The 27,553-nt window shown below is 47.4% G+C and overlaps 1 protein-coding gene and 1 pseudogene across 1 annotated transcript in view; one reads left to right on the top strand and one right to left on the bottom strand.

Annotated features, from left to right (window-relative positions):
• Positions 1–27,553, bottom strand: part of ARVCF (ARVCF delta catenin family member) — a 752,684-nt gene that overhangs the window by 340,951 nt on the left and 384,180 nt on the right. The window contains exon 4 of the mRNA XM_066609736.1: positions 12,454–12,542. The gene's annotated coding sequence lies outside the window, so the exon portion shown is untranslated. The remainder of the gene's footprint in view (positions 1–12,453; positions 12,543–27,553) is intronic.
• LOC136634858 (5S ribosomal RNA) lies at positions 5,934–6,055 on the top strand (annotated as a pseudogene).

The raw sequence follows: 27,553 nt of genomic DNA, 5'->3' as shown, positions 1-27,553 counted from the left end.
TTGGCCTGATCCAGCAGGGCTCTTCTTATGTTCTTATGGAAATCGAAACGGAGCATCACATTACTCACAAGTTGGCAACTGTCCTAAGCCCATTTTGCACAGCAGGTCAAGGGGAACGCAAAGCCACCAGAATCGTCCTGATCCGATGACTGCAGGTTCCAACAAACAAAGATTCCCCCTTTAAGTTGACAAGGAAAATGTACTGAGCCCTATGGAAAGTGACACTGAGCCATGTGTGTGTGTTTACTCATGAGTAAGCAAATGTGCCTCAGTTCTTATTGAAGGCCAGGTGATGAGGAACATAAGGCCACCAGAATGGCCTTGATCTGATGAATGTGGAGCTCAACAGATGCTCCAGAAGATGGTTTTCCCCCACCCAACCTTAGTTAAAAGGATAAAAACAGATGATTGAGCAGCTGGTAAGGTGAAGCTTGTTTTTAGTTAGGTGGATCCAGACAGAGTGTCATTTTTAAAAAGTGCTAAGTCGTTTGGGAACCACTGTGTTATAGCTGGGTAGCCCAATCCTGAGCGGCCCATTGTGCTGGGACTGCCACAACACCGAAACGGCTTCATCCTGCGTGCAACAGGGCAGTCGTCGCCGGCTCCTCGGGAGAAGGAGATTTCCGTCCCCTTCCCCTGGGTAAAGGTAGTAGCCCTGCAACGGGGCTACGCAATTGTGTAGCAACCCATGGGCTGCCGTAGAATCAAGAGCCTCTATGTCGGGCCTTTAATCCGATGAAGAGGATCTGGATGTGGAGCAGTGGAGCTCCTCCAGTTCCACCTTCCTCCCACCCCGCTTCCTCCCCCTGGCACACCTCCTTCCTGCCCTCTCCCCACCTCAAGTCCTCTCTGCCTCTCCCCAAGCCCCCCACCTATATCGCCACCTGGTGTTATGGGCAGCCGCAGAGCAGCAGAGGTTTGCTGGCGCTGGGCTTGCTCCAGTGCTGGGCTGGCGCTGAGGGCTGCAAATGTGACTTATGGCACATTTACAACACTCAGCGCTGGTGAAGGATCAGCGGTAAGAGCTCAGGTTTGGGCTCTTACTCTCTTGATATTCACAGCCTCAAGGTTAATTCAGTTTGGGTTCTCCTACCGGTTGGCAACCTTCAGTCTCGAAAGACTATGGTATAAGCCTACAGCACCTGGAATTCCCATGTGGTCTCCCATCCAAATACTAACCAGCCCTGACCCTGCTTAGCTTCCAAGATCAGACATGTGCTGGGACCAAGGAAATGGGTAATAAGAACTAAATGGAGAAAGAAAAGGATCCATGACCGTGGCTGCTTATGTGCCTGCCGGCTCTTGATGCTGGGTCCTGAGTTTAAAGTGGGTCCCAGCTCTTGAGGTCGCTTTTGGAAAAAACTTTGCCCAGAGCCTTTTCCTGCCAACACCCCTGCCAGCAGTGTTGGCAACACCTAGATAAGCTCTGGCCATCATGCTGTCCACTTCTAATGCTTAGATCTGCCACCAGCAAGACTCCCAAAAGCCGCTTTTCTCCAGCAAAATGTCAGCATTCGGGGGCTATTTTCAAGCTGCGTTAAAATTGCATTTTGCTACGCCGGACTTCATTTTTCCCCCCCTCCCCGGCCGCAATTTATAACAATTTTATAGCCTTCGGTGTTATTTTTCATGTCACTGGTGTTTACAGCATCTTGCCGTTTAGAGACATCCCAAAATATGTTTGCTTGTCTCCATTTCCAAGCCATCGAGAGCCGGGTGGAATAAGGATAAATCGAGCACGGCTCCCCGGTTAATCCTCTCCCATCAGCCCAATGCTGTCAGGGTGCCAATATCCGACACTTCACAGTCACTAGACCCAGTCACGGTGGCAGCGCTCACCTTCTAATCCAAATGTAATTATTTTTATTTTGAAATAAAGCTTGAGACAATGCATCAAGTGCTCTGCTAAAGACCAAATACACTTTGCATCTGCTGGAATGCTTTTGTTCCTTAATTTTGTAATTCTCATCTTCAAAAAAGAAGTAATTAAGCTCATTCAGTGGTATTTATTTCATCCTCATTGTTATTCTTATCCTTCAATGGCCTGTTTTTCTCCCTTGAAAACTGCAGGCTCTCTTTCTCCGCTGTATAGATTCTTTTTTTTTTTTTTTTTGCTATGAAATTGAAATGAATTTGAAAATGAATTGGAAATGCTTCTGTCATTCCCATGTAAAAGGGACTTTGGCGTTTCCATAAGAACAACCCTGCTGGATCAGGCCATAGGCCCATCTAGTCCACCTTCCTGTATCACAGTGGCCCACCGAATGCCCCAGGGAGCACACCAGATAACAAGAGACCTGCAAGGCTTCCTGGGAATTGTAGTTAAGAACATAAGAGCAGCCCCACTGGATCAGGCCATAGGCCCATCTAGTCCAGCTTCCTGTATCTCACAGCGGCCCACCAAATGCCCCAGGGAGCGCACCAGATAACAAGAGACCTGCAAGGCATTCTGGGAATTGTAGTTAAGAACATAAGAACAGCCCCACTGGATCAGGCCATAGGCCCATCTAGTCCACCTTCCTGTATCACAGTGGCACACCGAATGCCCCAGGGAGCACACAAGACAACAAGAGACTTGCATTCTAGTGCCCTCCCTTGCAGTCAAAGAGCATGATAGTATTATCCTTAAGGGCAGCTAAATGAGACTTTCACAGAATCATAGAGTTGAAAGGGCTGCACAAGGTCATCTAGTCCACCCCCTCCCTGTAGCAGGAAATTCTCCTAGAGCGGTGGTTCTCAAACATTTTGGGAGATTTACTCTTGAAGTAAGTCTTTGCAGGGGAGGGTCGAGGGAAGCAATGCAATCGCCAGGATCGTGTCGCTGAGGGGGGTGCTTTTACTCACTTAGGGTTGCAGCAGGCTCCAGGAGGTGTGGGAAGCCTCATGCAGCCCTCTGAAGGGCTCCCCAAGGCTTGGAATGTTGAGTGAAAAAGCGAGCGCAACCAATGTTCCAAGCCTCGAGGAGCACTGTGTGGGGCTCCCTGCACCTCCTGGAGCCTGCTACCCCCCTAAGTGAGTAAAAGTACCCCCCCTTGCTCCCCTTAGCGATGCAATTCTGAAGATCACATTGCTGCCTTGTCCCTTCCCCTACCTCTTAAAGGGATGGGGGAAACCTTTACACAAACTGGTAGGTTGCAACCCACCAGTTTGAGCACCACTAGAGCATCTCCTAGAGCAGGGGTGCTCAATAGGTGGATCGCGATCTACCGGTAGATCGCGAGGCAAAATGAGTAGATCGCGGAGTGCCGACCCCCCCCTTCAGGTGCTTCTGGGAGGAAACGCCGGGAGCAAGGCCCATTGTACTCAATGGGGCTTACTCCCAGGTAAGTGTGGCTAGGATTGCAGCCTCACAGCCTAATCCTAGGCATGTCTACTCAGGAGTAAGTCCTGTTATACTCAGTGGGGTTCAAGGTACACCAACATACATTGTACACATAAATGTTATATGTTATGATGGCGCAAACATTGTAAAAAAACCTCTGGTAAATCTCCGGGCCTTGCTGGGTTTCAAAGTAGCTCTCGAGCCAAAAAAGTGTGAGCACCCCTGTCCTAGAGCATCTCCGACAGGTGCTTGTCGAGCTTCTGCTTGCAGTTCTTCAGGTATGGAGAACCCACCACCTCCCTCAGCAATCCATTCCACTGCCAAACCTCCCTGACCATCAAGAATTTCCTCCTGATGTCCAACCAGATTCTACGATTATCCAGGATGAAGAAGCATGGGCTTTTTAAGGAAGTGTTGCTTCTAAAAACATTTGAAACGCGACACCTCTCACATCCAAACAAACAAGAACAAAGGAAACTGCCTAATACTGTGCCAGGCTGTTAGGGGCCGGTTTTGTCTGCTCCTGCAGTGGTGCCAGCTGCCCAATGTCCCAGACAGGCATTTCTCAGCCCAACTACCTGGGATCCTTTTAATTAGAGATGCCAGGGATTGAATGCACTTGCCAAGTACTTGCTCTACCACTGAGCTCCATCTCCTCCCCAAATGTGCAAAACAAATCTTGCACTGGCACATTTAGGAAAGGGCCAGAAGGCTCAGAGGTGGAAGACCTGCTCTGTATACAGGTTGGTTGGTTGGTTGGCAACCTTCAGTCTCGAAAAACTATGGTATCAGCCTACAGCACCCAGTATTCCCAGGCGGTCTCCCATCCAAGTACTAACCAGGCCTGACCCTGCTTAGCTTCTGGGATCATCCCTGGCTGAAAGCCTGGGGAGCTGCTGCCAGTCAGTGCTGACAGTCCTGAGCTGATAGACCAACAGCTGACTCCGTTGGCAGTATTCTGTGTTCCTCACTTAGGAAGCAGCAGGGATCCATGGGGGGACTCTTAGAGGACCTCTGGATGCTCACACCCGGTGTTCTGAGACAATGGGAGGATGCACGCGGGGAGGCCTCTGGGATGTAATACGAACATACTACCTGTTGCTTTGAGGAGGTCAGCTTGTTCCTACACCATGGGTTTGGAACTTGTGGTTAGTGAAATTCATGACTTCCAAATCAGAGGATAAAGAGGACCAACCTTTATAACTGAAATCAGTTGAAGGAACAAAGCGATGAAAGTCAAGTGGATGAAAGTCAAGGTATGCCTGTACTTTAAATGCTTTGTTCTTCTTCCTCAGATTCCAGGACTGAGCCCTGAGCTTAGGGGACAGTCAATCCCAAGGTCAAGCCTGGGCGGGCTCCAACTTCAATGACGGCCCGAACGAAACAACAGAAGAACACGGTTGGTTGGTTGGCAACCTTCAGTCTCGAAAGACTATGGTATAAGCCTACAGCGCCCAGTATTCCCAGGCGGTCTCCCATCTAAGTACTAACCAGGCCTGACCCTGCTTAGCTTCCGAGAACATGCCCACTTGAGTATTTGCGTGGGCTCTGCCACAGATGTGCCAAGCAACACTTCCCGAAGATGAGGAATTAACTGAAGCTATAAATAGCATGGCACAGACATGAAGAATGCCACACGACTTCCATTTCTCCTGCCTAAAATGCAAAGTCTGGCTCTGCTGTTGCTCTCGCTCACGTTTCTTCGCAATCGAGGGGAAGGTCTGGCAGTGGAGGGAAGGGGAAGGAGAAATTGGTTCTTTTACAAGCCCGAGTCAGATAATTAGATTTCAGCCTGTTGGGAGACTTCTGCACTTTTATGTTTGCAAAAGCCCAGTGCCGCACACAGCTAAATGAGGCCCACAGACTGGAGTGAAGAAAAGCTTGTTCTGATTTAAAAAAAAAATATTCACAGGCAGCACGACCAGGAAGCAACATTTCAGCAGCAGCAACTAACATTTATACTATTAGGGCAACGTTCTCTGGGCAAAGCAGATATGCCTGAATCAAACAATGCCCGCCATGTGGTTGATCTGTTTGTTTTGGCTTCCTCTACTCAGAGAAAATTCCTATAACTAGAGGGAAGAAGAGTAAGTGCGCAATCCTTACCAACTTTCTAGCACTGACATAGCTGTGCCAATGTCATGTGTACTGCATCTTGCAGCGGGGAGGCAGTCAGAGGGGCCTCCCCAAGGTTAGAGCATGTTTGTGACCTGACCTTGGGGCTAAGCCAGTGCTGGAAAGTTGGTTAGGATTGCGCCCTAAATATGTCCTACAGGAGTTCAGAAAACAAGCCTTTTGTCAGTGACTTCTCACTACTTAAGAGAAGAGGTTCCCAAACTGTGAGCCGTGGAATCCTTGCAAAAAACCCACCACCCTATACAATGTATAGGGTTGCAGCCCTAATGGGGAGCCGCAGCCAATGGCCAATGGTCAAGGAAGCCACCGGTCAAAAACACTTGGGAACCACTAGCTTAAAGGGAAACACATCTTCTGTTCTGCTACTAGGTACACAACGCTGAGCTTTCCACACCTTCCTGTGCTCTCCTTCTTCCATTTACCAACCCCAGGTTTTACTAGCCTTACCAAAAGGTAATCTGTCTAACACAACTAGGCTGCCAGCTCATCCGTTACCCTGCACGTGCCTGATCTCATCTGATCTTGGAAGCTAAGCAGGGTCAGGCCTGGTTAGTACTTGGATGGGAGACCGCCCGGGAATACCGGGTGCTGTAGGCTTATACCATAGTCTTTCCAGACTGAAGGTTGCCAACCAACCAACCAACCTCTAGTTCTCAGGTTCTGCCCTCCACAACATCCTCTCAGCTTGGAGTTGGCTAGTAGGAGATCACATAAAATTTCTAACGTCATTGTTTTGAGTTTCAAGGGTTGAAAGTGGGGTTTTTCTTATGTTTTACCCTAGCACCTCTTCGAATTAGCATCTGGGCATGTGATGGCCACAGGAAAAGCTTGCTAGAGTTAGCTACCCTAGCAAGCTGGTGAACAGAAAGAGGACTCCGCCTCTGATATGTCACTGTCAACATCGTTGTTTGGGCTTCTTCCAGTGCTCGTGTACAAAAGCTAATAATAGTGCAATCCCATCTTGTGCTGGAACAAGCAGGCCAGGAGGCCTGTGCTATATCCAGCATGAGACAGGACCCGAAAGTGGTTCAGCCAGAGGCAAGGGAAAACTCTTCCCTTTACCCCTGGGTAAGCCACTGCAGCCCCAATGGATCTTCTCGAACTTGCGCCACCTCCTGAGGCGGCATAAGTTCGAGGAGAGTGGAGCGGCTTGAAGCTGCTCAGGAACGGGGGTTGGGATCCAGCATAAGAGCCAGGTCCCAGCCCTGCCTCCCGCTCCCTGCCTACCTGTCCCCAAGACCACCCTCTCCCCAACCCGGCACACCTCCCTCCAGCCTCCTCCCCTCCCCTCCCACCCCAGAGCCTTGTGTTTGCCAACGCAAGGCTCCCCAGCAGAGTTGCCGCGGAGGCTGGATTTCAGCCTCCGTGGGCCGGCACACGTCCCTGCACCAGCCCAACCGACTCACGAGGAGATGCAAACATGCTTAATGGCACGTTTGCAACCCTCTTGGGCTGGCACAAGGGACCTGAACCAGCCCAAGGGCGCATCAGGATTGTGCCCTAAGTAACCTGGCATATCAAAGAACAAAAGCAACATATTTAAAAGGATAGTTTCACCCTTCCTTTCTGATAATACAGTGCGCCCTTCTTACCCATGGGCTTGGCATCTATGGATTTCAGTATCGGCAGATTCCCAGCCCTTGGCTAGAAGTTCTCCAAGAAGTGGCCAGGAGGCACTTCCAGTTTGCACCAGAGACTTCCAGTTGCATCTGGAGGTCTTCTGAAGCCCTCCAGTCATGGATTTAATTAACTGTGGAATTCTGTACTCATGGGAGGTCCTGGAATGGATCCCTCGTGGATACAGAGGGCTCACTGCATGTGCAAAGTACCAGAAGCTTCACTTCAGTATTGACTGAACGCCACCCATTTTTCCCGCCATAGGCTCCAAATCATGGTCTTCTATACATGGGGCGAAAGTCCTCCCTTGATTAAAGCCGCAGGCTTCGATTGGCGTTTTTCTTGTGGCAGCGTTCAAAAGACAGGCTAACAATCTCAGCGCACTAATAAACAATATCTGTGAGAAGCAAGAACATACTGAAGCTCGCTCGATGTCGGGAATAATCAGTCTCTTCATGGATAGGCATTCAAAGGCAGGAAAAACAGATACATTTTAATGACAGCCTCACAGAGGCCCGTCATTCGGCGTGATGGATTCTGGCACGGGCACGTCTCGGTAACATTGCCAAACAGAAGAGTCTTTGTTGCATCCTGTTTCGGAGCGAAGCCGCCGGACGCCGTGTCAGCAGCGGTGTCGCGAACCCTGCCAATTAGCTTCTCGGCTCCAGAGAGTGGGATACCCGAGGAGTCCTTGGTAAGGCCTCCCTTAAGGCAATCTCCGGGATGCAGGGAGCAAAATTCTGTCCCCTTTCACAAAAGGGTGCAGGGTTTAAACAGGGCAGCCAGGAAAGCAGACCTGAGCTGGGAAAAAACGGCTGTAACGTCTCGTCGGTGCCAGGCCGACAGAGACAAGAGGCGATGATGAATCTATTCCAGGCATGGCGAATGCCCCACACCTGCCGCAAAGCAGAAGACAGCATGTGCTGGGGGAAAACGCAAATAGCTTTACTACTCTCGTGCTGGAGCTGTTACACCGGAGGTGTTTATTTAACCAGAAACAGGTTTCTTTATGACTTCTGCATACCAATTCAGCCAGATTTCAGGCTTTGTATTGGCTGCCATCCTACTTCCTGCGCACCTGCACTTATGATGGTTCTGTTGGGTCTGTGACCGTAAATAAAGAATGATGATGACTTAAGATGGTTGTTTTGCTGGGGAGGCATCTTTCAACTATTCATCTGCAGGACTATTTCTGTCCCACATCTTCTGAGCCCCGAGAGGGCAACCAGGGCAGTTTGCAATAAAGCAAGAATGCAATCAATAACTGAGCATCAAAACAAGAAAATGATAGTTAAAAAAAAAACAAAAAACAGATACAGCAGCATCAAGACAAGCATTTACAATAGCCATGAACTGCCAATGTCCTAAAAAGAAATGGTCACAGCTTGTTGCTCTCTGCTTAGAAGCAGAAAACGTTTTACAGTCGATTTTTATTGTTCAACAACAATATATCTCCTCACTCTTAAAAACTCCAAACCCTGAGCAGTCCAACGAGAAACGGCTACCAGCTAGAATAAACCCTTTATTTTTTATCATTTACATAAGCAACACAGATAAGTGCAAGATGGAATCGAAGCACTTAGGACAAAATAAACTCCTTGCCTGGCACACTTTGCAGGATTTTGTGAAAAGCAAGGAACGGCCCTGGTGTGCGGGAACGGCACAACAACATTCCACAATTCAACACAACATGCTCAAAAAGCAAACAGGGCCGCTGAATTGTGGCAGCATCAGAAAGTATTTCCACTGCAAGATTCGAATCATCCAGCGGAATAAAGGCCAAAACACACATTAAAGTATGTTTTGGCTGGTATTTTCCCTTTTTAAAAGAAACAGTGTGGCAGGGCTGGGTGCCTTCCAATTGCAGTGAAACCCCATGGCTGGGGTTTTTTGGCTTGCTGCTTTGTATTTCCGATCTTGTGTTTTTAATACCTTTTAAAATGAAGTTTATCTCAATGCAAAGTGCATCACATGGTTCTGCTGGAAACACTAGTACAGACTGGCCCTCGTTATCCACAAAACCTGTCACCAAAAATTGTGGATAATGGAATCCACGAGTGGGAGGCATCAGAGGACCTCTGGGCGTGACTGGAAGCGCCTTCTGGTAGTGTCCAGAAGTGTTTTCAAGCTTGGAAAAGCTACATATGGCTTCCCCAGGCCTCAGAAAGCATCCTGGCTGAGATCAGAAGGCACTTCTGGTTGTGTCTAGGAGATCAAGTGAGGCCCTCCAGGTGCTGAACCACAGATAAAGAGGCCTCATCTGTAAATACAATTAAAAGTAATGTCTGATTATGTCATCAGCAGCTGAGGAGTGAGATGAGGTAAAGCCAAAATAGTAGAACAAGGAGGGATATGTATGTATGTATTGTTACGGTCAAAGACCAGCAAAAACAAACACACAATACCGCCCTACAGCAGGCAGAATTTTAAATTTCAACACTAAAATACATTCAACATTAAAATGCAACATTAAAATATAAAATAGCCATCATAGTATTACGAACAAATAAGCAGAGGAGGGATATGAAGGGTAAGCAAGTAGAAACAGCTGGAAGGAAGGAACTGTGGGAGAAAGAGCTTGGATGATGGGGACATACTGAGGCTGGATTCAAAATAAACTTCTGGGAGGACAATAAACCCTGCCAGTTTGAGTACTGAATCAGAAGCGATCGATGCTCACAACGGGGAAGGGCTCAGCTGCAGTAGCATGGCACCAGATTTGGGTTCGGCTGTTTTCAGAAGCAAGAGAACTATTTCAGGAAATCAGAAATAAATGACTGGAAGTTGCTGAAGTCAGAACTAAATCCACCTGCACGGAAAGGCTCAGCAGTGCCCGGAGTGAGGCAATACTTCAAGAACACAAATACAAAGAACTTTAATATCTGATACACCGCCAGGCTTCCAAAACGCCATTATTCAGCCACAGAGTACCCGGGGTAAACTGCCACCGAAAACAAATCACAGCCGTCGAACAGCCATAGGGCCTGCTTTAATTAGCTTGCTGGGCAAAGGGAGATGACTTTTTGCATCAACATTTGTAATTGTTTCAACTCCTGCTAATTAACTTGTATGGCTTCATTTCTGAGACAGCTCAGGTCCTGAGTTTTAGGAGCTCTGGACTGCTTGGGAGTCAAAGTGTCTCTGGGCTATGGGGCAAACCCATTGGTCATTTTCTTTTCAATGTCGCCCGAATGGGACAGGAAGCAGTCACCTTGTCCAGGTAAGGAAAGAACTTCTAAGTCAAAGGTGAAAGTAGTAGGAAGGCCTGAATGCTTGGCACCTCTTATTTTAAAAACTAAATTAAATGGTAGGGCATAAATCTATAAACAAATGCAGATTTAAAACTTACTAGAAGAAGAAGCACGAAAAATCAAGAAGCAGCTTTCAAGAAGCATGAAAATTAAAGTTTAGGGGTTCAATCCTACCTAATTTTCTAGTGCCAATGCAGCTGTGCCTATAGGGTATGCCAATGTTTCTCAAACCGTGGGTCGGGACCCACTAGGTGGGTCGCAAGCCAATTTCAGGTGGGTCCTCATTCATTCTAATATTATACTTTTAAATGGGCCTATGGCCTGATCCAGTGGGGCTGTTCTTATGTTCTTACATTAGACCTGATGCTACTATGGTATGTGACTGCATTTGGGGAAATATTACAGACCTGTACCTTTAACAAATTACAATCTATATTATTTTAGTAAATGGAACTTACTACTGGGTAAGTATGGGTAGGATTACAGCCTAGAATTATTAAAATTTCCTCCTTGATTATGTCACTTCTGGTTATGACATCACTTCCGGTGGGTCCTGACAGATTCACATTCTACAAAGTGGGTCCTGGGGCAAAATGTGTGAGAATCACTGGGCTATGCACTGCATCCTGTGGTGGGGAGACAGTCACAGGGCCTCCTCAAGGTATGGGAACATTTGTTACCTTACCTTGGAGCTGCATCGCAGCTGGAAAGTTGAATAGGATTGGGCCCAAAGACCACTATTATCCCAACTTTGCTATAAGGCAGTGAGACCTGAACTCTAAAGAAACTCTAAAGAGACTAGGACTCAACTGAAAATTGACAGTTTTGCCACTCGCCACCTACGTAAATAATGAAAGTTAGGTGGTGGCAGCGATGGAGAAGTAAAGATGGATGGACCCAAGCAGATAAGAAACCAAGTTTCAGTGCAAGTTTTAAAACCTTAGTAATGCTGGTTTGGCCACATACTGCGTATAGACAATTCCCACCTAGTCAAACAACTTTATGACATCGAAAGTGCTGGGAAAAGACCAAGAGGAAGACCAAAGAAAAGATGGCTTAATAACATCCTAGAACAGTGTTTCTCAAACTGTGGGTCAGGACCCACTAGGTGGGTCACAAGCCAATTTCAGGTGGGTCCCTATTCATTTCAATATTTTATTTTTAATATATTAGACTCGATGCTACCATAGTATGTGACTGCATTTGGGGAAATGTTATAGATCTGTACTTTGAACAGGCTACTATGCTTTTAACAATGACAGTCAATGGGACTTACTCCTGGGGAAGTATTGCAGCCTAGGATTGTTAAAACTCTTTCTGCTTGATGATGTCACTTCTGGTCATGACATCACTTCCGGTGGGTCCTGACAGATTCTCAGTCGAAAAAGTGGGTCCCGGTGGTACAAGTTTGAGAACCGCTGTCTAGAGGACTCGAAATACACAAAATGTGGTTTAGCAACTGTAGAACGACAGGATGGCTTCATAACATCAAGGATGCCGCTGCATTCTTTCAACAGGAACTTGTTTTATAACATGGCTGTTGACAATATGCAAAGGGGAAGAGGTCTCAGGGTAAGGGGACAGTTTTCCACTTGCCCCTGGTTAAGCCCCAGCAGCCTCTATGGTCCACACACAGGTACAGAAAACAGACAAAACTGAACACAAGCATGCTAGAGGGTTGGAAATGAAATCAGCCTAGTTTAGGACCAGCTTACATATTCAGGCAGAGAGACAATTCACCAATGAGAAGCCGGGTGTCGGTTTCGAGACTGGCAAAAACAACCTCACAAAGCAAAACTGGTCTATTTAACAAGGGTCAGTAACGAGCTCATTGGACATAATAAAACGAGCTCAAGTCTCTTCCACACGTCGGAGCACGTGGTCTCCATTTTTCAAGCCCACATCTTCTCCCACCCCTCCGTTCACAATATGAAATTGGCAACAGCAACACGCAGCGAAGTATGCTGGAGGGCTCCTTTGTAGCAAAATGGGAATCAAATTAATTTCAACAAGAAAGAATTAATCTTAACAGGGAACGCAATGAAGTAGCATTTTATGTAATATCAAAGCAGCAACACACATGCACAAGAGGATAGGAATATGTAAACAAATGCAGGAATTCAATACCGTTTCGTGTGGGCCTCTCCTTGCGGTTCTTTTAAAACGAAATCCTCCTCCTCGATATTAAAGCCAGGGAACTTCTAGTTGGAAGAAAGCTGTTGAGAAAAAAGAAAGACATTCAGTGAGACATAGGGCGCAATTCTAACCCCTTATGTCAGCGCTTTCCAGCACTGACATAACGGAAATGCAGCTCTGAGGTAAGGGAACAAACATTCCCTTACTTTGAGGAGGACTCCGTGATTGACACCCAACTGCAGGATGCAGCCCATGCGCCATTCGCACCGCTAGGCCAGTGCTGGAAAGCACTGACATAAGGGGTTAGGATTGCACCCAAAGGGAATCAATCGGATTACAAAAAGTGGGCGACATTTTCATGAGAAAGCTCTTGCCATTACTTCTGCAAAAAGCCCGTTCCATCCTATCTGATCCTACTACCTGCAGAGAAAAATTGGGTTCATCAGGACATCCCTATTCTGCACAAGGGAAAGATCACAATGGTGCGAGGCTGGGAAGACAGCAACTATAATCCGATGCAGAAGGGCTCCCAGCTCTCCTAGACGTGGCATATAGCCAGGGGTGGCCAAACGCAGCCCTTTGACATATAATGTGCGGCTCGCAGAAATACGCTGGCTGAGTTCCACAATTAGTATGGAAGGCAAATAAGAACTTTTCAAGCCTTATGATTATTTACTGGGGATGAACTGAGAGCCCACTGGATTAAAACACAAGTTCAATGTTCATGGAGAATAAATATATTTAAGAATTTAAATGCCTCTTAAATATTGTGGCTCTCAAATATCTAAAATTCATTGTAGCAGCAACTGTTACCCTGCACATCCCTGATCTTGTCTGATCTTGGAAGCTAAGCAGGGTCAGGCCTGGTTAGTACTTGGATGGGAGACCGCCTGGGAATACCGGGTGCTGTAGGCTTATACCATAGTCTTTCGAGACTGAAGGTTGCCAACCAACCAGGCGGCCCTTACATGAAGTGAGTTCGACCACCCCAGGCATATACCTGGATTTATTAGTGGCTGTCTTTCTGGTCCTGGATCCAGTTAAAGTATAATTCTTATTTCCACAGAAGGGAGGGGAGAAGCAGGTGATGCCATTGTGGCTGGTTCTCCTGATCTCAAATAAGGACCTCTCACAGGACCAGCCAGGGTTCTACAAGTAGGTGTGTGGGATGTTAAGGCTTCCTTAAGCAGTAGATGTCTAAAAAAGGAGAGAGCCAATGGCTGGGCCCTGGACCAAAGGTAGCCCAAGAGACTGACCCATGGGAGAAGAATATGTGTAACTTACCCTCCCCCTCAAATTCTTAGGTATCAAGGGTTCTAAGAGGTATGTAAGGGGTACCAAGGTATCAAGGAGTATGCAATACCCCCATAATGCAGATGGAATGACTGAGAGGGAGTGACTTGCCTAAGCTCACCTCAAGTGCACTCCTAAGCATGGTTACGCAGAATCTCACTGGAGTTCAATGGCATCTTCTCCCTAGTAAGTGCACTTAGGACTGCAGCCCTATTTAGGGCTAGCCCAAGACCTCCAGGCACCTGGCAAATGCTGCTCCTCTGACCAGGTAATGGGCCAGCTCTTCCCCTCCAACACTCAAACCCACCACAGTCCTCTCCTCCATGCTTCTGCTTTGCTTCTCTCTTCTTTTTCCCATCCAGTAAGTGGGGCACAGGGGAATCAGTGGAGGGGGAAAAGGTGGGCAGGAGTGGGTGCCCTGCTGCACGAGATGGCCACTTCAGTTGGCCTCATGAATGGGGCCGGCCCTGGCCCTATTGAATCAATGCCAGAGGTAAGTTTCAGACTAGAGAAACAGCTCAAGTCTTGTAGCCACAACATTGTACCAATTCTTCAAGCCGCAACAGAGGTGTTTAGAGGCAGTGATGCCCGGGACAGTGCCATCGTGACACTGCGTGATGTCGGTCCCAGCTTCTCCCATCACTGCCATCTTGCCTGGGACTCACATGGCACCCCCCTCCAGCCTGGTACCCAGAGCAGACTGCTCCACACACCCTGCTTGCTACACCAAAAAGCCACAGGGCTCTCTGTTGTGTTTGATGAGGCTCCCACTCTAATGTTGCTAGCACAGCCAAGAGAGTGAAGGCAATGCCACTTTCTATAGCCCTTTATTCCCTGTTCCTACAGGTTCACCCTCCCACAAACACAGGAGCTTCATCCCCTACCTATACTTACTCTTTTCCCTCTCACACAACACCAGACGCAGGGGACAATCACTAAAATTGAGTGTCTGGAGAGTAAGAACAGACAAAAGAAAATATTCCTTTACCCAGCTTGTGATTAATCTATGGAACTCCCGGATGTGGTGATAGTGTCTGAGGATTGGATGGATTTATGGAGCAAAAGTCCTTCACAAGCCCTGATGGGTATGTGGAACCTCCTGGTTTTAGAAGTAGGCTGACTCTGACATGACCAGGATGCAGGTATCTTGGTATCTTGTGTGCTTCCTGAGGCACCTGGTGGGCCACTTTGAGATAGAGGAAGCTGGACTAGATGGGCCTTTGGCCTGATCCAGTGGGGCTGTTCTTATGTACGCATGCAGAAGATTGCGCAAAGGAGCACAAACTAGGAAACCTCAGCAGATCTATGCCCACTGCCTTATTAGCATTCTGGGTGCTGGCTGCAGAGTCTGGAGTGCTTCCCTAATGAAGAATCCCAGGCCTTGGGCAATGACTAATATAGCTGCAGTGAGAGCTACACCAAGTGCAACTGTCCCCCAGCATCACTCCAGCTTCCCATCACTTCATCAGGAGACACGGCAGACATGAGAAGTGGAGAAGAGGTGGCTCGAAATTTAAGAGATGGGCGTTAATTGACACATATTGCTGTGAAAAGCCTAAATGATCTTGATGCCCTGGCTGAGGAACATGTCCAGCAATCAAACTGTCTCCTCTAGTAGGATCCTCACTTGAAAAGTCTCAGCGTAATTCCTTCACACAGCCAGAGCGGAGTACTCCGAGGCTGGAACCATTTGGAGAGAGATCTTATTACCTTTCAGATACCATTAACATCCCTTTTTGGGCTGCCCCACTCTCTGTTCCTCCTGCACCTCATCTCAACACCATGCATGTGGGCATCCCACAATCATGATATGAGCATGCAACTTTGTACAGAGCCCAGCATCCTTTGATTGAGAAAGTTTTTTTTCCCCCTTTAAAAAAAAAAATGCTAGTGCATTGGTCCCAAACTTGTACATGGGAGTTGGGAACTTGGTAAGTCCTTGTGGGAATGGGGGCCAGCGATGGCACCACATAGTGGCGCCAGTACCAAGCAGCTTTCGATCAAAAACCAGAAGTGGGCTGCGATCGGAGCTATTTGCAGTAGCAGGGAGGTCCACAGAGGGGGCTGTGAGCCTCTCACACCTTGCTGGAGGCCAGCATGACCTCTTTAAAAGCCCACTGGTCCCGGCCGTGCCACGATAGTTGTGGTGCCATTGGGGCACTCACTTCTCACTTAAGGGGAGCGGCCCTCTTCTGGTTCCCCTGGTGGGTCTCAACCCACCAGTTTGGGAACTACTGTGCTACTGCTTGTGCAGACTGTCTGCCAAGAACCATTATTAGGTTCATGGAACAGACTGGGGCCACTGAACCTAAACATAGTTTAGCAACAGCAACAGTTTAGTTCAGCAACATGGTTGCTGAATACAGAGCCTGTAATGTGCTCTGCCTATCTCACGTTTGCATACACTGGCTGCCAGCAGCTCTCCAAGTGCCCGGAGAGCTGGAATCCGTCTGATTATACATGGCAATGCGTGGGATTGTATGTAAGAAACCATGCATGCAACAGCCATGTGCCTGGTTGTTGCGCTACAGCCACATCTCCCCCGATGTTGCCACAGTCAAAAAGTGGTACATTGAAAACAAAAGAGGAAAAGGAAGAAGCCAAGATGACAACCTTTCAACTTGTAGCAGGTAGCATTTTCCAACAAGGGTGAGCGATGACCCCAGGCTATGACTCTAGGTAACGCCACATCTTATTTTTCCATTAAAAAAGATAGTCTTCAACTATTCTTCCTTTTCCAATCCAGGGGGTGAACGGAGAAGGAGGTGTAGGAAGGGAAATAGGCAGAGAGAGACATCCTCTCCCCTCCACCAATCTGCTACCTCAGGCAACCATTTCAGTTGGCCTCATGAATGGGCCAGCCCCAAATGTCAGTAAGACCAGCCCTTCAGTGGTCATAGCCACAATCCCACAAACAAGAATGAAATGATTCTTTGCACGGTCTAGTTTGGAAGAAGCAACAAGAGGAGCTCAGTTTGCCAGTTTCATGGTTGGCATCCTATTCGCTTGCTCCTTTAATTTAAGAACTTGGCCTTGATCCACAAAGGAACACACACACACACACACACACACACACACACACACAGACAGTACAACTGGACAACATTTAATAAAATGCAATCTATACTTCATTATAAAACACAGCTCCCTTCCCAATGATATACTTCTATCATGGATTTTAATCAAATCTCTTACAGCTCTCATAGACGAACAGGCCTTGCTGAGGGAGAATCAGCCTGGCTTCTGTAAGGGTAAGTCTTGCCTCAGAAACCTTTTAGAATTCTTTGAAAAGGTCAACATGCAGGTGGATGGCGGGGGACCCCGTGGACATTATATATCTGGACTTTCAGAAGGCGTTCGACACGGTCCCTCACCAAAGGCTACTGAAAAAACTCCACAGTCAGGGAATTAGAGGGCAGGTCCTCTTCTAGATTGAGACCTGGTTGAAGACCAGGAAACAGAGAGTGGGTCAATAGGCAATTTTCACAATGGAGGGAGGTGAAAAGCGGTGTGCCCCAGGGATCTGTCCTGGGACCGGTGCTTTTCAACCTCTTCATAAACGACTTGGAGACAGGGGTGAGCAGTGAGGTGGCTAAGTTTGCAGACGACACCAAACTTTGAGTGTCGTCCTCATCCAGAAGTGGATGAGTGGTGAAGACCAGAAGTGATTGTGAGAAGCTCCAGAAGGATCTCTCCAGACTGGCAGAATGGGCAGCAAAATGGCAGATGCGTTTCAATGTCAGTAAGTGTAAAGTCATGCACACTGGGGCAAAAAATCAAAACTTCACATATAGGCTAATGGGTTCTGAGCTGTCTGTGACAGATCAGGAGAGAGATCTTGGGGTGGTGGTGGACAGCTCGATGAAAGTGTCAACCCAATGTGCGGTGGCAGTAAAGAAGGCCAATTCTATGCTTGGGATCAATAGAAAAGGTATTGAGAACAAACCGGCTAATATTATAATGCCGTTGTACAAATCAATGGTAAGGCCACACCTGGAGTATTGTGTCCAGTTCCGGTCACCGCATCTCAAAAAGGATATAGTGGAAATGGAAAAGGTGCAAAAGAGAGCAACTAAGATGATTATTGGGCTGGGGCACCTTCCTTATGAGGAAAGGCTACGGCATTTGGGCCTCTTCAGCCTCGAAAAGAGACACCTGAGGGGGACATGATTGAGACATACAAAATTATGCAGGGGATGGACAGAGTGGATAGAGAGATGCTCTTTACACTCTCACATAACACCAGAACCAGGGGACATCCACTAAAATGGACTGTTGGGAGGGTTAGGACAGACAAAAGAAAATATTTCTTTACTCAGCGTGTGGTTGGTCTGTGGAACTGCTTGCCACAGGATGTGGTGACGGCATCTGGCCTGGATGCCTTTAAAAGGGGATTGGACAAGTTTCTGGAGGAAAAATCCATTACGGGTTACAAGCCATGATGTGTATGTGCAACCTCCTGATTTTAGAAATGAGCTATGTCAGAATGACAGATGCAAGGGAGGGCACCAGGATGAGGTCTCTTGTTATCTGGTGTGCTTCCTGCGGCATTTGGTGGGCCGCTGTGAGATACAGGAAGCTGGAATAGATGGGCCTATGGCCTGATCCACTGGGGCTGTTCTTATGTCTCTCAGATGAGAGAGGTGGAAAGAAAAAACCGTAATGGCTTTCCTAATTGGTGTTCTCCGTCGCTTGTAACTAATTACCCCAGTCACAACGGATTTTTCTTCCCTTTTCTTTTTTTAAACACTCATTCAACTGAAGATACATCTAAGTATTAAAGCAGGAGGGAGAGAGGAAGGAGCAATTAACTGATAGCAACTGTCTTTAGAAACTCGAGTCAATAAATATTTTCATTTTTTTAAAAATAGGATTTGGCCAGATCAAAATTCCTGAAATTGCAAAAAAGGCATGGAGCATGGATGAGAAAGGAATCTATCTTATACAAAGCACGTCATCTGCCACACAGCCCAGTATTAACCAAAACAACTTGGTGGTGGTTCCACAAACTGCTCAGATTTGCACACTCTTTCGAAAGCGTGTTTGAGAGGTGCTGTGACGCAATGGCTAAGAGACTGGGCCACGCACCAGGATCTCCCTGGTTTAAATCTTGCAGTGGACTTGCAGATGTTAAGATATATGATGCAGCCCTGAGGTCGAAACGTTTGGAGACATTTCTAGATCTCCACAGAAACTTATGCCAGGGAGCCGTTTCCACCGCATATTACCCCAGAAGGCTCTGAGCCCCAATTTCCCGGGAGAAGCAGTCCCCCAGCACGAGGTTCTGCAATGATCCAACAGGACAAACCATGGTTCTGGGGTAAAATGGTAAGGATTGAATCCCTTGTGGATACCAAGGACCCACTGTATTTTGTTTATTTGTTGCAAAACATTTCCCTGTTCCTTGCTCCCCCATAGCACAGTTGCAGAGCATTTGGTTTACATGCAAAAGATCCCAGGTTCAATCTACGGTAGCTTTAGGGGAAGGATCTTGGATAGCAGATTATGTGAAAGACCCGGGCTTGAAGTCCCGGAGAGTTGGTGCAATGGGAAAGAATTTGCTTATTTAAAATACTTCTATCCTGCCTTTCTTTTCTTCCGTTTGGAGGTGCCCAAGGTGGCTTACAGCAGAATTTGAAAACAGTTATTATGATACTTTGTTATTGGCTGGTTACGTTCTGCATTTCGGGATCTAACCAAGATCCTGGGAAATCACAGAGATATCGCCATAGGATTCTCACAGCCCCTACCAAGGTTGTGTTCTGGAGCTGAACTGGTGGTGCAATTTGTTCAGGGCCAAGAATGATGAGGTGCTTTTTCGGACTTCTAGGCACTGTTCCGAGGGCTCTAATGAGACAATATTGACCTTCTTCTCCCAGGGGATGCCAAATTCTCTTTGCAGGTGTTGCTTATCTTGTGAACTCCGTGTGTGCTTTATCTTCACTTCTACTGTCACCTGGGATTGGACTATCAATTAACTTGATTCTTCCTTTTTTAAAACTGTTATATCTGGTACACTGTGTTCTAGATAATGGGTCTCGCAAATCTGGTCTGTGGCACAGCAGTGACGAGACCTTACCATTCTACCCCAGAACCACGGTTTGTCCTGCTGGATTGTTGCAGAACCTCGTATCAGGGAACTGCTTCTCCTGGGAAACTGGGGCTCATTGGGGTGATATGTGGTAGAAACAGCTCTCCGGCATGAGTTTCTGCAGAGATCTAGCACAGGGGTCTCCTAACATTTTGGGCTGCATCATACAGCTTAACGTGATGTTGAAAGCTGGATGTAGACATAAGAACATAAGAACAGCCCCACTGGATCAGGCCATAGGCCCATCTAGTCCAGCTTCCTATATCTCACAGCAGCCCACCAAATGCCCCAGGGAGCACACCAGATAACAAGAGACCTCATCCTGGTGCCCTCCCTTGCATCTGGCATTCTAACATAGCCCATTACTAAAATCAGGAGGTTGCGCATACACATCATGGCTTGTACCCCGTAATGGATTTTTCCTCCAGAAACTTGTCCAATCCCCTTTTAAAGGCGTCTAGGCTAGACGCCATCACCACATCCTGTGGCAAGGAGTTCCACAGACCGACCACACGCTGAGTAAAGAAATATTTTCTTTTGTCTGCCCTAACCCGCCCAACACTCAATTTTAGTGGATGTCCCCTGGTTCTGGTGTTATGTGAGAGTGTAAAGAGCATCTCCCTATCCACTCTGTCCATCCCCTGCATAATTTTGTATGTCTCAATCATGTTCCCCCTCAGGCGTCTCTTTTCTAGACCGCGGGCCAGAGTTTGGAGACCCCTGATCTAGCGGATTGGACAGTGGTTGTGGGGTGGAATTGTTAGGCCTCGCCCTCACTGCGCCCAGATTGATACCCCCAGGGGGCTGCTGTTTGGAAACTGCTTTTCTAGATGTTTGCCTCTGAAATCCCAAATAATCTTTGCATACTGAATTCCGCGGATAATGGAATCCAGAAGAAGGGGCCAGCCACAGAAAAACAGAGAAGTGTCTTTTAGAAGCCTTTGGGAGGCCTTCTGGAAGGCATTTCTGGTCTGGGAGGTCCTCTGAGACCCTCCAGCTACGAGCTCAGCACCCACTTATATGCAAATCTGTGAATGCCAAGTGCATACATAAAGAGGGCCCACTGAAGAACAAATCTCCATACAATAGTTGGTGTAAGTGTAAAAACTGTGCTGGAGGACTACAGCAATTAAATAGCCCTGATACCACTTTAAATCTGTTGTGTTGAAAAAGAGGAAGGGAGGGCTTTTTTCCTCAACTCCTCCTTCATCCAAAGGAAAGACCATACACTACTTCTGCATTGCCTGGAAAGGGTGATCACTGAAAGTAACCTATTCTGCTACATTGCAAGGACTCAGAGATTGGAGATTCAGCTCATGTCTGGCTTCATTTCGGCAGGAGTTTAAGCTTGCAAACCTTATTCGAGCCCAATGGGCCAATTATCCTCTCTCCTGCACATGAATACAAATCAAAAGTGGCCCTATCTGGAGGCGTAATGAAGTATTAAGCCAACGGAATAAAAAGGAATCATTCCTGCAGACCATAAAAAGGCATTAACAGAGCCACCTGCCCAAGACAGAAAGGGAACAAGCTCAATCAGACTCTTAGCCCACCTCCAAGTCAGTGCAGGCATCTAGCATTGCCAGTATAGGCTGGCAGCATCTTCCCAGGGTCTCAGAGAGGAGTCTTCCCAGCCCTACCTAAGTTGATGCCAAGGATCCAACCTGGGACCTTCTGCAACAAAGCAGGTGCAGCAAAGAAGCCCCACATCTAGTTGCCCACCTAAGCTCTGTTTTATAGACTGTCACCAGTTTCTACCAGCTGCGAGGAGCAACAGTGAGGGAGAAGCATGTCTTTCTCTCCGGTTTGTGGACTTCCCAGGGGCGACTGGTGGACCAGTGTGGCAAAGAAGATTCTGGACTAGATAAGCTTTGGGGACCGATGCAACAGGGTTTTTTTCTCATGTTATTTTACTGGCTAGTAGAACTGGTGCCCTTGAGCAGGTGTCCAGAGACTGGCGCTATCAGAAAGCCCACTGTTGAGCTCCAAGATTTGGTCCACATTTGAGTGGTAGTAGTCAACCAGGAGAGTTGCTCCGTTGCTACATTCTCCAAGCAGCAGTCACCCCATCTGCAAGTGGGGGTGACTTCCATGGGCAAGGAGGCTTGCTGCTGTGTGGCTGATAGTGGGCCTGCACTATCTGTGGGGATCCATTCCAGGACACCCTCCACTGATGCCAAATTCAGTGGAAAATGAAGTTTGCAGCAAGGGGAGCGCGGAGCTGCAATTACGTATCTGGCAGCCGCATGTGACCCGCGGCCTCCTCTGAAGCCTCCAAGATGCAACCAGAAGTCACCAGTGCAAACTGGAAGTGACCTCTGGTTGCATATGTGAGGACTGCTGAGGCCCTCCAGACATGAGGCTCAGCATCTCAGCTGAGCATCTCAGCTAGCATCTCAGCTGAGGCTCAGCATCTGAGGATACTCAAATCCGTGGATGCCAATTCCACGATTAAGGAGAGCTCACTGTAATCACAAGAGCTTTGAAAAACTCACATTTGTGGCTGGAAACCTCTGAAGGAGGGAGCGTAGGAGCTCGGAGGCTGCCTCCTCCTTTTCTGCCCCATATGCAGATGTGGGAGCATGCGTACCAGTGTAGCATCACTGACAGCCATCCATCAGGGACAGGTACCTAGGAAGTTGCTTGAAACCTAGTCAGACTAAAGGCCCAACACTGACTGGCAGCATTGCTCTCCAAAGTTCAGAAAGGAAATCTCTGTGCCCTGCTTGGTGATCCAGATCATGGACTCTTCGCTCACAACAGGAGAGGAAACTGAACGCTTGCCACATGCGCTGCCTCCGATGCATCCTCGGCATCATCTGGCAGGACAAAGTTCCAAACACCACAGTCCTGGAACGAGCTGGAATCCCTAGCATGTATGCACTGCTGAAACAGAGACGCCTGCGTTGGCTCGGTCATGTTGTGAGAATGGATGATGGCCGGATCCCAAAGGATCTCCTCTATGGAGAACTCGTGCAAGGAAAACGCCCTACAGGTAGACCATAGCTGCGATACAAGGACATCTGCAAGGACATCTGAAGGCCTTAGGAATGGACCTCAACAAGTGGGAAACCCTGGCCTCTGAGCGGCCCGCTTGGAGGCAGGCTGTGCAGCATGGACTTTCCCAGTTTGAAGAGACACTTGGCCAACAGTCTGAGGCTAAGAGGCAAAGAAGGAAGGCCCATAGCCAGGGAGACAGACCTGGGACAGACTGCACTTGCTCCCAGTGTGGAAGGGATTGTCACTCCCGAATCGGCCTTTTCAGCCACACTAGACGCTGTTCCAGAACCACCATTCAGAGCACGATACCATAGTCTTTCGAGACTGAAGGTTGCCAACAACCTGGTGATAACAAGGACTGAACCTGGCACTTTTGCCATGCGAAGCCAGTGCTCTACCAACTGAGCTGTGGCCCTTTCTGTACCAGCTCTGCAACCCTAGTAATGCAGTGTACCCCTAATGATACTTAAGAAATGCACCCCTAATTATGCTTAAGAAATGAATCATGGCTGTGTAGTTCAAACTGGTTTCAACACTTCAAAACATAGAGTGTTATTTTCAAAATCCATCCCTCTCCCAATATATACTTGCAGCTGAGAATTTATATGTGTGCTACCATGAAAAAGGCAGTCCCAAATTAAATCAAGGGGGGGGGGGAGAGATGTTAGTGCTTAGATATGCAAAGTGCTTAGAAAATGCTTAGAAAATTACTGGAAACACAAACGCAAAGTTCATCCATCAGTTAGCAGAGCCTACTAGATAGACAGGTATTCTTGTAGAAGGAGAGGCAAATGACGACAAAGACCATTAGCAGCAAGTTGTATATACATATTGCAAAAAGAAGACAACAAAAATGTGGATTGGTATACATGGAACAAGAGCAGTGGCTTTGAAAAATGCCTTTAAAAGGCATCACAAGTGATAAAATGTCACCCAAGTCATTACAAGGTGGGAATGTTGTGAACATTTATTAAGGATCGGCTGTGAATCAATAAAGGGAAATCAAAAACATCTGGGCTTTTATCGCCCATGCCAGGCTCAGACTAAGCCCAACAGGAAGCTTATCCCATGCAAGTCCCATTCAACAGGATCTGTGGTTGAGTACAATTCTGACTTCAACTGGGCTTGTGTAGAGAGGATTGGGCTGCTTGGAATGTGTCCCAAACCTGCTGGGGCAAACATGGATGGGTTCAGAGTCAGTATAAGGATGAGCCCTGCTGGATTTGACCAAGGCTGGGTTAGGTTTGGCACCCAGTTTCCTAGAGCGGCCAACCAGGTGCCTCCAAGAAGCTTGGTGGCCTCTTTCCACAACTGCTCCAAAGAAACTGCCTCTGAACCAACTGGTGCAGATGTAGCCATCATGTCAGGTAGCCACTGATAACCAATTCCCCATGCAGGGGTAGTGGTATCAGGTTTGTTCAAGTCGGTTTGTTCAACATCCACTTGGATCCAGGGGACATCCACTAAAATTGAGTGTTGGGAGAGTTTGAACAGACAAAAGAAAATATTTCTTTACTCAGCGTGTGGTTGGTCTGTGGAACTCCTTGCCACAGGATGCGGTGATGGCGTCTGGCCTGGATGCCTTTAAAAGGGGATTGGACAAGTTTCTGGAGGAAAAACCCATCACAGGTTACAAGCCATGATGTGTAGTACAACCTCCTGATTTTAGAAATGGGCTATGCCAGATGCAAGGGAGGGCACCAGGATGAGGTCTCTTGTTATCTGGTGTGCTCCCTGGGGCATTTGGTGGGCCACTGTGAGATACAGGAAGCTGGACTAGATGGGCCTATGGCCTGATCCAGTGGGGCTGTTCTTATGTTCTTACAGGCACAGGCCGAGGGGCTAAGTGTATGAGAGGTCCCACCCAAAGAAGCCCTGAGGAGGGGTGGGAGGAAATGAGGGCAGGGAGAAGATGCAATAGGTTATGGAGGGGGTAGGGAGGAGGGCAGATCAGGACCAGGAGGGGTGGGCTGGCTCCTGCCACATCTATCCCCCATCTGGACCTGATTTCCCAATACGAATCTGCTCGGACTTCCCCCAGTGATTTTGCTGGCGCAAGCCCAAGTAGCCCCATAGCAGCTGCTGGGGCTGACCCCGGGGTAAGGGAACAAATGTCCTGTTACTTCGGAGAGACCTCCAGCAGCCTCTCTTCCCACATTGGATACAGCAGAGGCCGTTTCAGGGCTACTTCATCGCAGTGCAGAAAGTTAGTTAGGACTGGGTTGTCCTTCAGTTTTAAAGCCAATCTAAGCTTGTGATCACCCAATGCCCGGGGGGGGGGGGGGGACAGCTGAAGGACAAAAGAAGCTTTCCAGTGTTCATCCCAGCCTCATGCAGCCCACATCCCTAACTCTTAAAATAAAACTTAAAAGGCTAGGTTTTAAAAGTGACATTAAGCAATGACACAGCAGACACCAGGCTCATACTTAGAGTGTTAACTCTGGGGAAAAATAATAATTTCAATTAATTCACAATACTGAAGAGGCTGTCACAGTAGCTTTTGCTCATTATTTAATTATGAAAAGCCAGGGCCTAGCCTAGAATGAAAAAGGTCCTCTCCCCCCAAAGACTTAGGGGTGGAAAAAACACAATAGCATAACGACAGATAATTTCTCAAAACCCACAAGAAGTGGTAGCACGTCCAAAATTTGTCTTCCCACCAACCTCACAGATTAACAGCTGCACACAACTGGAGATCTGCAAAACCCACTAAGCGTACATGAATTATACATTTCTGGATGCTTCAGGCTAACACCCCGTACTCCTCCTGCGAAGATTCGGCAAAAGAAGCTTGAGAGCATTACCTTTTGTAAGGTTACAGACTGCAAATAAAAGACATTGAGAAATCAGAAAACAAGCCTGTGTTTCCTACATTATGCCCGTGAAACATAAGTATGTATTAATAAGTAGGTAGAAATAATTCCATTCAAAACCCAAATCCTCCTGCTCAAACAACCGTACTTCCCTTTAGAATTTATTTAGCAATAAAACTACCACTGAACCCCATAATTTAAATTTTTACAACCTGATCTGCATAAGGGTTCATCAGACCCAATTAAATTAAAATGCAACATTCAATCACCTTTTATGCAAATTTTTTAAAAGGAGGTTTATTACATTATATATTAATATTGTGTTTCATATTCTATAGATGATGAATTACCCAATCATGCCGGCCAGTCCATTAAATATAGACCAAGCCAAGATTATAATTCTTTTCTTTTTTTAGACGGAAGGTATGGTGCAAATCCATTTCTTTTACTAGAGGCATGATCTCACCTACCCAGACATCTGTTTCAGTAGCATAGCAAGGGTAGAGGGCAGTCCACTCCAGGTGTCAAGTACACCCAAAGAGGCTACCCCTGCATGTTGGGTGGCCAGAACTGCAGCCAGGGACAATTGTAAGTGTAAATGTCTCCCTGGCTCTGGACTGGCCCCTCCTACCCTGAATTGCTCTGGACAAGAAGGGCTAAAAGGACTACCTATTTGGCCCAGGTTCTTGCATGAGCTCCTTGGCTCTGATGTTTCCCCTTCTGTGACTCTCACTAAGTTTCTCACTGCTGGCTGGCTGGCTTCCACGTCCTGACTCCTGACTGAATTCCTGGCTTGGTTCCCGATTCCTGGCTCACTTCTCAGTTCTGACTCCCGACTTCTGTCCTGACTCTTCCATTCTTGATCCTGGTCCTGATTTCTGAATCTACAACGGTTGTTGCCCTCAGCTTGGCCTGGGCAACTTTCAGCTTCTCTGCACCAGGCCTCAATTTGGGTAAGACTTCCGCATGCGTGGCCATGGATCCCATGAGTGGGTGTCACCCAGTGCCAACCAGGTGCCACCATCTTGGATCCCAGGGCAGGTGAGAGGGCCTTTTCAAGTGTGTGAAAACCATGTCCACCGTGCCAACAGCATTGTGTTTCAAACAGAAGCAGCACTCCAGGACCGAAGATAAACTATTGTAGTACAAAAGCAAACCTGCAGCAAAAAAAAAAAAAATCAATTCTCTCCTCCAGTAATATTCTCAAAAGAATTTCACATTCAATCAACTTTTGTTGGGAAAGTTAGTCAATCAATAGGATTAATTCATCACTGGTGAGATTAGAATATCAATGCTTAAATTTATTTTTTTTCTCCTTTACAGCAGGTTGCATTTTCCTTCAATCTTTTCAACACAGCCTTGCTATTTAGAACAGCTGGATGTCATCTGATCGGTGTTATGTTGGGAGGTTAAATTACATTTCGGTGTTAAGAATTACATTAATACAAAAGGAACACGAGTATTCTATGGGTTCCCTAATGTGACAGGCGAAAAAGGACATCAGTCCAATTCTAGGAGTCAAAACAGAGTTCTTTTTTCTTCCTAGAGGGAGAGAATTTACCTTACATTCTCTCAGCTCAGCTTCTCAACCATGCAGCAGTTGGGATAAGAAGGTCTTAAGGAATGGGCTGAGACCAGCGGTTCCAATCTTAATGGTGCAGTGACCCACCTCATCCTTTGTGGTGGGTCATGATGTCCCAGGTGGTGATAGGGATGCTTCTTCTGGGTTGCACCAGGCCTGTGACCCACTCTACTGCCCTCTGTGGGCCTCAGAATGGCCCACAGAAAAGCCACTTCCAGTTTTCAGAAGCAAACCAGAAGTTGTCTCCAAAAACTAAGCTTTCAGAGGATTCAGCAGGCCATTCTGAGGCCTGTGGAGGGCAGTAGAGTGGGT

The sequence above is a fragment of the Tiliqua scincoides genome, chromosome 14 (assembly GCF_035046505.1).
Source record: "Tiliqua scincoides isolate rTilSci1 chromosome 14, rTilSci1.hap2, whole genome shotgun sequence".
In the NCBI taxonomy this organism is placed as follows: Eukaryota; Metazoa; Chordata; class Lepidosauria; order Squamata; family Scincidae; genus Tiliqua; species Tiliqua scincoides.
Note: the sequence above shows the minus strand (reverse complement) of the source record. Positions and strands in the feature narration are given on the sequence as shown.